Below are 11,700 nucleotides of genomic sequence, written 5' to 3' on the forward strand. Positions count from 1 at the left end.
AAGCTCTTTTATTAGTTTAGTATCCATTAAAAGTATCACAAATCATGTATTGATTTTTTTTATAGACATATAAAAAGTATCAGGTAACAAAATGTGTAAGAAATGGGCTGATGCAGTTGTTAAGTATGAAGTACCAGGAATGCACAACTGGCTCCTTAGTCTTATTTCTGTTAAGTTCAAAGTCATTTATTGCATGGTTGTGATGTTCAAGGCATCAGTTAAGTGTGAGAGATACAAATGTGGACACTGCATTCTATGAGCTCACAATTTAAAGTGAAAATATCAATAGCCTAACGAGCTGGTATTTGTGTCTCTTCAGTATATCACAAATTATCTATTGATTTTAAAAAATAAAAATGAACATATTCCAATGGAAAAAGGTCTAAGGAATCTTTAATGGAAAATATGAAGATGGTATATTAAAAATAAATCACGTTGTATGTTGTGTAATTGTAGAAGACCTAAGAACAACATTTTATTCAATGTAATCAGCATTCTTTTTAAGATGGCTTTGACTTTTGTCTCTGAGAGCTACATTTAAGAATTTAACTCGCACATTTACATATATATTGAGGTCAGAACTTCTAGAACGCCTGCATCCTGCTGACAAAACCAGCTTTTAATAATGATCTTGTGTCACCTCCATAAGTAATTATACTTGATCGAGATTCAATTTGACAAAACGTACGTTTACTGTACAGCTATTGTGCTATAGTAAGATTCAAGTGTTGGTGGATATGTTTTATAATTGCTTACTATGTTTTACCCATATTTAATTTTTTATGACTTCAAATATCAATTGAGGAAAAAGAGATATATTGGGTTAGCCAAAATGTTTGCTCAGTTTTTTCGATAAGATCTTCCTCAAACTAGTTTCACTTGTTCAAAAAATGTGTTTCTAGTTTACCAAGTCCCATTCCTCATGCCATTGTCAATATTGCTATGACTCAAAATGTAAGTAAAACTCACAATTCAGTTGGGGGATCCCCTATCAAGAACCAGAACATTCCATGGCCAGCAGAAATCCAAAGCCCTCTCCAAAGACTGGTGCAAAATTTCAAAGAATTATGGCCTCATCTGACACCCCTTTACCTCTGTCTTCACATATATGCATTCTCTGTGCTGTGTCATGTTGCTCTAGATAGGAGATTCAACAATATATTCGTTGCAAAAACAACAAAAATGAATACATATACAATAACAACATGAAATATTTGTGAATATAGAAAACATTTCCAAAAATTTAAAGAGAAAGAGACAAAGAAATGGTTACCTTCATCCTAATTTCCTAATCTCTCACTGGGAGGCTCTCTCTCCTTCAGTCTCATCCATGTTCTTTCAGTGGAGCCAGTACCATCCCTAAGTAGAGGGATCTAATGCTCCTGGATGGAGTGGCCATAGGAGACATCAGCATATTATCAGGTTTAAAAGACAAATGAAGATTTTGACTGGAAAGACTCTTGGCTGCAGGGTTTCAACCTGGAAACGCCTAGAAGCCATCTTGTGATGACAGGGAAATGAAAACAACACAGTTGGAAAAGAATGAAGAAATACATCTTGCTTACCTAGTTCAAGGCCTGAGTCCAGTCAATCTGCTTTTTGACTTGCAATTAAGGGAGGCAGTGAATTTTGGTTTGTTTCTTAGCTTCTTTTGCCACTTGCACCTGAAAGACTCCTAACTGATAGAAAGACTGGAGAAATTGTCAATTATGTGATCCATTGTCTCATATAAAATTAATGTGAAAATATCTTTAAAGAATTCATAGGCAGGGAAAAATTCTTCTTTCATGCTGAGCTTTCTTAGTTAAGGTAATGTGAATTAGATAATGTACCATATTTCAATATTTTTTAGTTACCATAATTAAAGCAATTGTTTAATTTTCTGCCCCCATACAATAAAAAACTTTGACTCTGTTGGATTACTGTCATCTTTCCACAGTTTATTTATTTCCACATTATATTTTATTTTTATTTTAGTATTCTCTCTGTGTCATTGTCTTTCACTGAAAGCCATTTTAATGGCATGTTTTTTTAATTTTTCAGAATAAAATAGAATAAATCATCTAACTTTCTCCATCATTAGATAGGAAATCCTCCTGTAGAAATGCCATTTGCCATAATATCAAAGCTTTGCATTGAATAACGAACATTCTGAGTTAATAAAATAACACTGGTATAACTTAACAGATAATCAGACTGTTAAGGCTTTCCAGGAAATTACTCAGAATTATAGGAATGGGACCAAAAGACGACTCTGTACAAAATTCATTCATTGGTTTTAAATTAATAAATCAAAGAAAACATATTTTCTTTACTAATGATTAATTTTTATATTGCCATTGAACTAGTGAATGTACATTATATATATACAATATAAATATACTTGTATACGTATGCACATATATATTTATGTATATTCACATACCCTTCTATCCCACATAGATAATTGGTTTTTATTTTTCAAACCAATGAAAGAATAAAAATATACTACAAGGAAAAATAAATTTTAAAGTATATCTGGTTTCTCTTCTGGCCTCTCTTAACTGTCTATACTAAGGAGGCAGATAACAGTGGAAGGCAATTCTGAAATAACAATATTGATTTCAGACTTACTTCCAGGATAGTAGAATAATTTCTCTATCTCTCACTGTGTTGATAGATAAACCTAGATGGTGTAAGCAGTGTCTAAAATCCTAAATTGAAGGGGAATAATGTGATTCAAGCGACCAGAAACACAGTACTGTATGGGTAAACTCAGCCCAAGGAAGAAATTTGCTGAAAGGATAAGAAGATGTTCAATGGATCAAAGAATATACAGAAGAACTAGAACTTCTACAAAACGGGGCCCTGTTCTAAGGACCTATTAGAAATAAATGGGCAACAATTTCTTTTGGGCACCGGCAGAAGTGATCAACGGGCAGCATTTATCTACCTTATGCCTCCCATATACAGACTGATGATTCCTGGAGAGTCTGAGGTCTACACTTCACTCACTCACACACCCTAGGTTACGGGAGTTGAGACTCTGATTGGCAATGATTTGAAGAGCACAGACACTGGGAGAGACCGTTTCTCAAAGGAATGTTAGAGATCTGCTTCCAAAAGACATGGAAACGGATATTAATTAGGCCAAAAATATAATGTCCACTACACAGACTGGGCTGAAATCCAAATCAGCTTAGAAGGAAAGAGGTAGTAAGAAGCTGATTGACAAGATAAAGAAAGGTAAAGCCATCAACTCAAGTAAAATAATCTGAGAATGTTTATACACTCTTTCCAAAGACAGGTCCTAAGTTGTAGTTTATGATACTGTGTTTGTGAATAGTTATTTCAAAGGGGAGAAGAAGTCAATTCTTTTTTCCTTTCAAATTTCCTAGATAGGGAAGCAAACACACTGTAATCTTTTTCAAACAGTCAAGCCTAGATTGGCTTTGCTATCTTCTGACCCAGTTGGTGAGACCCATTTTATCCATTTATATAGCTTCTTAAGATTTTACCTCTTAATCTGTTGTGTATAAGATAGTTTGCTGCTCTGTGTGCTTAGCTCCAGATGTTTCTTCCTTTTACCCTGAGTTGCACAGATATACACATGTATTTGAGGTTGTAATATTTTAATGATTATTTCTATTAATGGGCTGCAAGTGCCTTCTACAAGGTTCTTTTTAAAGAATGGATCTCAGTCCTAACATGCATCTTGGAATTTGAAACCTAGAAATGTATAGAATTTACATTTATATGTCAAGGCATTAGTTCTTCATCATCTGATTTTAATAACTTCAAGACAATGCTATGTCACAGTTTTATCAGGAAAGTAAGTTTTGGTGAGTCAGTCAGTCTTGTTACTGATTTTTTTCCCTAATAATTAAATGAAAGGAGTCATAACACATTTTTCTATCGAATACATGAAGTTCATTGCTTTATTTGTGATTTACCAGTGGTTTTAGTATATTCACAAAGTTGTACAACCATGGCCACTATAATCCCAGAACATTTCCATCACTTTAAGAAGAAACTGCATACAAATTGTAAATTTTTTTGTTCTAGTTCTGTGAAAAATGCCATTGGTAATTTGATAGGGATTGCATTGAATCTGTAGATTGCTTTGGATAGTATAGTCATTTTCACAATATTAATTCTTCCAATCCAGGAAGGCGGTATATCTCTCCATCTGTTTGTGTCATCTTTGGTTTCTTTCATCAGTATCTTATAGTTTTCTGCATACAGGTCTTTTGCCTCCTTAGGTAGGTTATTCCTAGGTATTTTATTCTTTTTGTTGAAATGGTAAATGATATTGTTTCCTTAATTTCTCTTTCTGATCTTTGGAAAACAGTATGGAGGTTCCTTAAAAAACCTAAAATTAGAATTACCATATGACTCAGCAATTCCACTACTGGGCATATACCCAGAGAAAACCATAATACAAAAAGATACATGTATCCCAATGTTCATTGTAGCACTATTTACAATAGCCAGGATATGGAAGCAACTTAAATGTCCATCGACAGAGGAATGGATAAAGATGTGGAACATATATACAATGGAACATTACTCAGCCCTAAAAAGGAATGAAATTGGGTCATTTGTAGAGACGTGGATTGACCTAGAGAATGTCATACAGAGTGAAGTAAGTCAGAAAGAGAAAAACAAATACCGTATATTAACGCATATATGTGGAATCTAGAAAAATGGTATAGATGATCTTACTTGCAAAGCAGAAATAGAGACACAGATGTAGAGAGCAAATATATGGATACCAATGGGGAAAGGGGGGTGGGAAGAATTGGGAGATTGGGATTGACACATATACACTATTGATACTATGTATAAAACAGACAACTAATAAGAACATACTATATAGCACAGGGAACTTTATTTAATGCACTGTGGTGACCTAATGGGAAGGAAATCCAAAAAGAGGGGATATATGAATATGTATAGCTGATTCATTCTGCTGTACAGTAGAAACTAACACAACACTGTACAGCAACAATACTCCAATAAAAATTAATTTAAAAAAAGAAAAAGAAACTGCATATCCATTAGCAGTTACACTCCATACCCCCTCCCTCCACCTTCATCCAGCCTCTGGCAACCACTAGTATATTTTCTGGCTCTATTAATTTACTTTTGCTGGACACTTCAGAATCATAAATGGAATTATTCAATATGTGACCTTTTGTGTCTGGCCTGGGTCCTTTGCCATAATGTTTTTAAAATTCACCCCTGTTTTATCGCATATCAGTACATCATTCCTTTTTGTGTCTGAATAATATTCTATTACATGGTTGTATTACATTTTGTCCATTTGTCAACTGAATTTGGGTTCTTTCCACATTTCAGCTCTTATGAACAGCGATGCTATGAACATCCAGGTGCAAGTTCTTATGTGGACATATGTTTTCAATTCTCTGTGGATGTGTACCCAGAATTGGAATTGCTGGTTCATATGGTGACTATGTATACAACTTTTTGAGGAATTGTCAAACCATTTTCCAAAGCAGTTTGACCATTTTACACTCCAACCAGCAGTGTCTAAGGGATTCAATTTCTCTACATCCTCTCCAACACTTGTCGTTACTGGTCTTTCTGATTAGTCATCACAGTAGATGTAAAGTGATATCTCATTATGGTTTTGATTTGAATTTCCCTAATGACTAATGATGCTGAGAATTTTTTTTTGTGCTTATTGATCACTAACTAGAGTATCTTCTTTGGAAAAATATCCAAATCTTTTTGTCATGTTTTAATTATGTTATTTTTCTTTTTATTGCTCTGATGATTGTGTCCTTTACATATTGAGTGCAAGTACTTCACAAAATATATAGTTTGCAAATACTTTCTTCTACTTTGTGTGTTGTCATTTCACTTTCTTACTGGCATTCTTTGAAAAACAAAAGTTTTTAATTTTGATGAATCCCACTTTCTTTTTTTTTTCTTTTTTGCCTGTGCTTTGGTCTCATCCTTCAAAAAATCACTGCCTAATCCAATGTTATGAAAATGTACACCCACGTTTTCTTTTAAGAGTTTTGTGATTTTAGCTTTCACATTTCGATCTTGGAACCATTTCAAATTAGTTTTTGTATGTGGTGTGAGAAGGATTTCAAATTCATTCTTTTGCATGTAGATATCCAGTTGGCCAACAGTCTGTTATAGCCTATTCTCTTCCTTTTGAATTATTCTGGCCCCCTTGTCAAAAATCAGTTCATTCCTGATTTTAATCATTTCAGTCTTCTATTTTTTTCTCTGGGTCAGTCTAGCTTAAAGTTTATTAATTTTGTTTCTTTTTTTCAAAGAGCCAATTTTTGTTTTATTGATTTTCTCTAATTTTTTTTCTATTCTCTATTTCATTAATTTCTGCTGTAATCTTTACTATTCCCTTCATTTTGCTGTTTTGAGTTTAGTTTGCTTTTTCTAGTTTCTTAAGGTAGGTTAGTTATTGATTTGAGATTTTCTATATAGATATTTAAAACTATCAATTTCTAAGTACTTTTACTGCATTCCGTAAGCTTTGATATATTGTTTCTTCATTTTCACACATCTCAAAGTATTTTCTAATTTTCCTTTTGATTTAATTTTTGATCATTACTTATTTAGTAATATGCTGCTTAATTTCCAAATATTTGTGAATTTCTCAAATTTTCTTCTATTACTGATTTCTAATTTCATTCCACTATGATCTGAGATATAACTTTGTATCTTTGTATAACTTATTTTTTTTTTAATTTGATATTTTTGTGGCAATAAGTCTTTATTTTTCATACCAGGTAACCATCAGAGAACACACTACTATTTTTACACATACAGAACTGAACAAAAGCATTTTAGCATGCTGCTTTACTGTACATGGAAACTGGCTAACATCTTCAAACACTAAGTCTAGGAAATAAAATGAGTTAACACCATTTGTTGATATGTTTATGAATTACTCTGCAGTCTTATTATAAGCTGTCTTTACCTGAAAGTACAATTATAGTCACTTTTTCAGCCTTTGGGCAATTTTAAAATTCTTGTTAATATTTGAAATATCAACTTTAGAGAAATGTCTCTTCAGTTTCTTTGTCCATTTCTTAATTTGGTTATTCGACTTTTTATTTGTTGAGTTGTAGGAGTTCTTTATGTATTCTGAATATTTTCCCCTTATTGGATATATAATTTGCAAATATTTTCTCCCAATCTGCAGCTTGCCTTTTCCTTCTGTTGATTGTGTCCTTTGATGCAGAAAAGTATTTAAATTCTATGCAGTCCCATTTGTCTATTTATACTTTTGTGCTTGTGCTTTCGGTGTCATAGCCAATAAACCATTGCCAAGTTCAATGTCATGAACGTTTGCCCTATGTTTTCTTCTAGAAGTTTGAGTTTTAGAGCTTACGTTTAGGTCTGTAACACATTTTGAATTAAATTTCTGTATATGGTATAAAATAAGGGTCCAATTTTATTCTTTTGCATTTGTATATTAGATGTGCACTTATTTTAGCTTATCTTACTTGGAGTTGCTTCTTAAATATATATATGTATGTGTGTGTCTGTGTGTGTCTGTGTGTGTGTGTGTGTGTGTCTGTGTGTATATATATATATATATATATATATATATATATATATATATATATATATATATATATAAAATCATATTTGGAAAGTTTTATTTTTGTTGTAATTTTCAACCCCAGAATTTCAGTGTGGTTCTTTTTTCTACTGCTACTTTGTATTTTGTGAGACATCACTCTAATACTTTCATTTCATCCTTAGATATTGCTTTCTTTAGTTCTTAGAACATATTTAAAATAGTTGATTTAAAAATCTGTTTAGTTAAGTACAATGTGGACTTCCTCAGGGACAGTTTCTTTTGACTCTTATTTTTGCCTGTATATGGGCCATATATTCTTATGTTTTTTATTCTTTTGTCTCATGTTTTTGATAAAGAACATGGAAATTTAAAGTAATATGATGTGGCAAATATGAAACTCTGAGCATCCCCCCAGTTTTTTTGTGTTGTTGTTTGCTGTTGTTGGTAGCGGTGGTATTTGTTTAGTGTCTTTCCTGAACTAATTCTGTAAAGTCAGTATTTTTTTGTCATACTTGTTCAGTGAAGTCTCTGCTTGGTTAGCTAATGGTAAGCTAATTATTGGTCAGAGATTTCCTCAAATGCTTTGAACCCACACATTTCCCTGTCTGTTGAGGGCCTCTATATGCAAGTTTGGGCATGCCTTCAAACTCAGGCAGGCAGTTTACTACTTTGCTTTTTTTGCTTTTTGTTCCAGCTTGTGCAAAGCCTCAAGGTCAGCCAGTGGTGAGAGAGCACTCCGTTGTGCCACTCCAGTGGCTGTTGGGCTGCTGGTTTACGAGGTTACCATGCTTATCAGCCTTTTGTTTTCAAGACTACTTAGACCTGGAGAGAAAGGGATAGGAATATCTTAAAATGCCACAAAGCCCACTGTTCTTCTTGAGATTCAGCTATGTTTCTTGAGTAAACACTCCTTGGATTTTTGCAGGCCTTCAGTTCATTTCCAGAGTTCTGAAAAAGTTGATTTGGACAATTTTGCCATCAGTATTCTCACTTTTTTGAATACAGTGGTAGATTATTGGAAGACTTTGTCATTCCCACATGCTCACATATTTTAAACAGGGTTAGTAGTCCCTTATTAAATCATTTAATATACCTTATTGCTCTTCAAATAATGAATATGTGGGGATCCTGCTCCATATTTTCTAAAGTGTGGAACACATGTACAACTACATCGCTTCGAGGATTCCTCCCTTATTTATAGGAGTAATTGCAATCTCCTAGGCTTGGTTTTCCTCCCAGTTGGACTAGTGTCAGTGGCTTGGGAGTTTTTGATTTGGGGGAATCATATCTACAGTGATTGGACTGTTAGATATTTTATCAAAACGTAACATAATTTAAATTGCTTTTTGTACTGAGTGGGCCAAAATGTTCATTTGTTTTTTTCTGTAAGATGGCTCTAGTAGCACTTAGTTGTCTTTAACTTCATTTGAAACAATTTTGTTAGATTGTGTGTGACAGCTGTCATATCAGTGTGCATTTAAGAAAAGCCTTATCAAAATTGGTAAATTTTTGTGTAGCCATTTTAAAATTGAAGATGGAAGGAAAAAACTTCATTTTCAGCATATTATGCTTTATTATTTCAAGAAAGGTAAAAACACAACTGAAATGCACAAAAGGATTTGTACAGTGTATGCAGAAGGTGCTGTGACTGATCAAACGTGTCAAAAGTGGTTTGTGAAGTTTCACACTGGAGATTTCTTCCTGTATGGTGCTCCATGGTTGGGTAGACCAGTTGAAGTTGATAGCAATCAAATCAAAACAATAATTGAGAACAATCAACATTATGCCACGCGGGAGACAGCCGACGTACTCAAAATATCCAAATCAAGTTGAAAATCATTTGCACCAGCTTGGTTATGTTCATCGCTTTGATGTTCGGGCTCCACATAGGTTAAGCGAAAAAAACCTTCTTGACCGTATTTCCACGTGCAATTCTGTACTTAATGTAATGAAAAAGTTCCGTTTTTAAAACAAATTGTGATGGGTAATGCAAAGTGGATACTGTACAGCAATGTGGAATGGAAGTGGGGCAAGCGAAAGGAAAAACCACCAACAACACCAAAGACCAGTCTTCATCTAAAGAAGGTGATGTTGTGTATATGGTGGGATTGGAAGGGAGTCCTCTATTATGAGCTCCTTCTAGAAAACCAAACGATTAATTCCAACAAGCACTGCTCCCAATTAGACCAACTGAAAGCAGCACTCAATAAAAAGTGTCCAGAATAAGTCAACAGAAAATGCATAATGTTCCATCAGGATAGCGCAAGACTGCATGTTTCTTCAATGACCAGGCAAAAACTGTTACAGCTTGGCTGGGAAGTTCTCATTCATCTGCCATATTCACCAGACATTGCACCTTCCGATTTCCATTTATTTCGGTCTTTACAAAATTCTCTTAGAGAAAAAAATTTCAATTCCCTGGAAGACTGTAAAAGGCACCTGGAACAGTTCTTTGTTCAAAAAGATAAAAAGTTTTGGGAAGATGGAATTATGAAGTTGCCTGAAAAATGGCAGAAGGTAGTGGAACAAAAGGGTGAATACGATGTTCAGTAAAGTTCTTGGTGAAAATGAAAAATGTGTCTTTTATTTTCACTTAAAAAACCAAAGGCAATTTTTCGCCCACCTAATAATAAACACTAACTCTGTTTACACTCTGAGTAAAGAACAAACACTCTAAGCATGATTTAGGGGATATTCATGAGATGAGCTCAAGCAGATATTGACAGCTCTTTTTATTGATTTTATTTAAATTAAAAGTGGATTTAACTTCCTTCTAGTTGCAATTATCATAACTAATAGATGGATATTCTCTTCCTTTACAACTTGGAGTTGTGGGAGAGGGAATCATGCCCAATTACATAGTCAGGAGTTTAAACTCAAATTCTTAAATGCAAATTGTCCATTTTTTGCATTTTATCTAAATAATTAGAATTTCATTATAATAAGGCAAAAAGCACTGAATTTAAAATGCTAATTTCCATTGGATGTTCTTCAAAAATGATGTACATTGAACACAATACTCATTATTTAAACAAATTTCAATGAATGTTGAAAGAAAGGAGGAAGTGAAGATTTTGTGCATTTAAATGTGTTTTCAGTCTGGCTTTCAAAAGGGTTCTTCATATACAAATAAAATACTTTATTACTTATCTTGTAAACACATGTCCAAGTAGATGAAAAGCTTTCAGGAAAATCGCTGATGTTACTAATGTTAAAACACACTCATCAGAGTTCATAAAATGCTTTGTGATACTCTTGCTAAAGCTATAGAATATGAATTTCTATAATATGAACATTATAAAGAAAACTTTGTCTTAAGGAAACTGCAAGGAAACAGCAATTTACAGGATTTGGGGTTAAATTTATGTTTACATTCTAAGATACATCTAAGAATCCTCTGGCCATTGTAAATATTGAAGGATTACCGTCTACTGAAAGTTTATTAAATATTCTGCTCATGCAACTCAACAACAAAAGAATAAACAATCCGATTAAAAAATAAGCAGGAGATCTGAATGGACGTTTTTCCAAAGAAAATATACAGATGACCAGCAGGTACATAAAAGGGTGCTCACAATCATTAATCATCAAGGAAATGCAAATCAAAACCACAGTGAGCTATCACCTCACACCTGTTAGAATGCCTATTATCATAAATTCAAGAGATGACAAGTGATGGCAAGAATGTGGAGAAAAGGGAACACTTTGTGCACTGTTGGTGGGTATGTAAATTGGTGCAGCCACTACGGAAAACAGTAGGGAGGGTCCTCAAAAAAATTTTTTTAAAACTACTGCATGATTCAGCAATTCCACTTCTGGGTGCTTATCCAAAGGAAACAAAAACACTCACTCGAAAAGACATAATGCATCCCCATGTTCGTTGCAGCATTACTTAAAATAGCAGAGACTTGGAAGCAACCTACATCCACTGACAAAGGTATGGATAAAGAAAATGTGATTATGTGTATATGTGTATGTACATACACAGCCAATGGAATGTGTTATTCAGCCATTAAAAAGAAGGAAATTCTGTCATTTGGGACAACATGGGTAGGCACTGAAGAAATTATGCTAAGTGAAATAAGTCAGACAGAAAAAGATGAATACTGTATGATCTCACTTATATGTGGAATTTG

General features: G+C 33.7%; 1 non-coding gene across 1 annotated transcript; it reads right to left on the reverse strand.

The window, feature by feature from the left end:
- Window positions 1-209: 209 nt before the first annotated feature.
- Window positions 210-291, reverse strand: LOC112066848 (small nucleolar RNA SNORD83). The gene has a single exon (XR_002892924.1). It is a non-coding gene; the product is annotated as a small nucleolar RNA SNORD83 (small nucleolar RNA).
- Between the last annotated feature and the right edge of the window lie 11,409 nt (window positions 292-11,700).

The sequence above is a fragment of the Physeter macrocephalus genome, chromosome 11, assembly GCF_002837175.3.
Source record: "Physeter macrocephalus isolate SW-GA chromosome 11, ASM283717v5, whole genome shotgun sequence".
In the NCBI taxonomy this organism is placed as follows: domain Eukaryota; kingdom Metazoa; phylum Chordata; class Mammalia; order Artiodactyla; family Physeteridae; genus Physeter; species Physeter macrocephalus.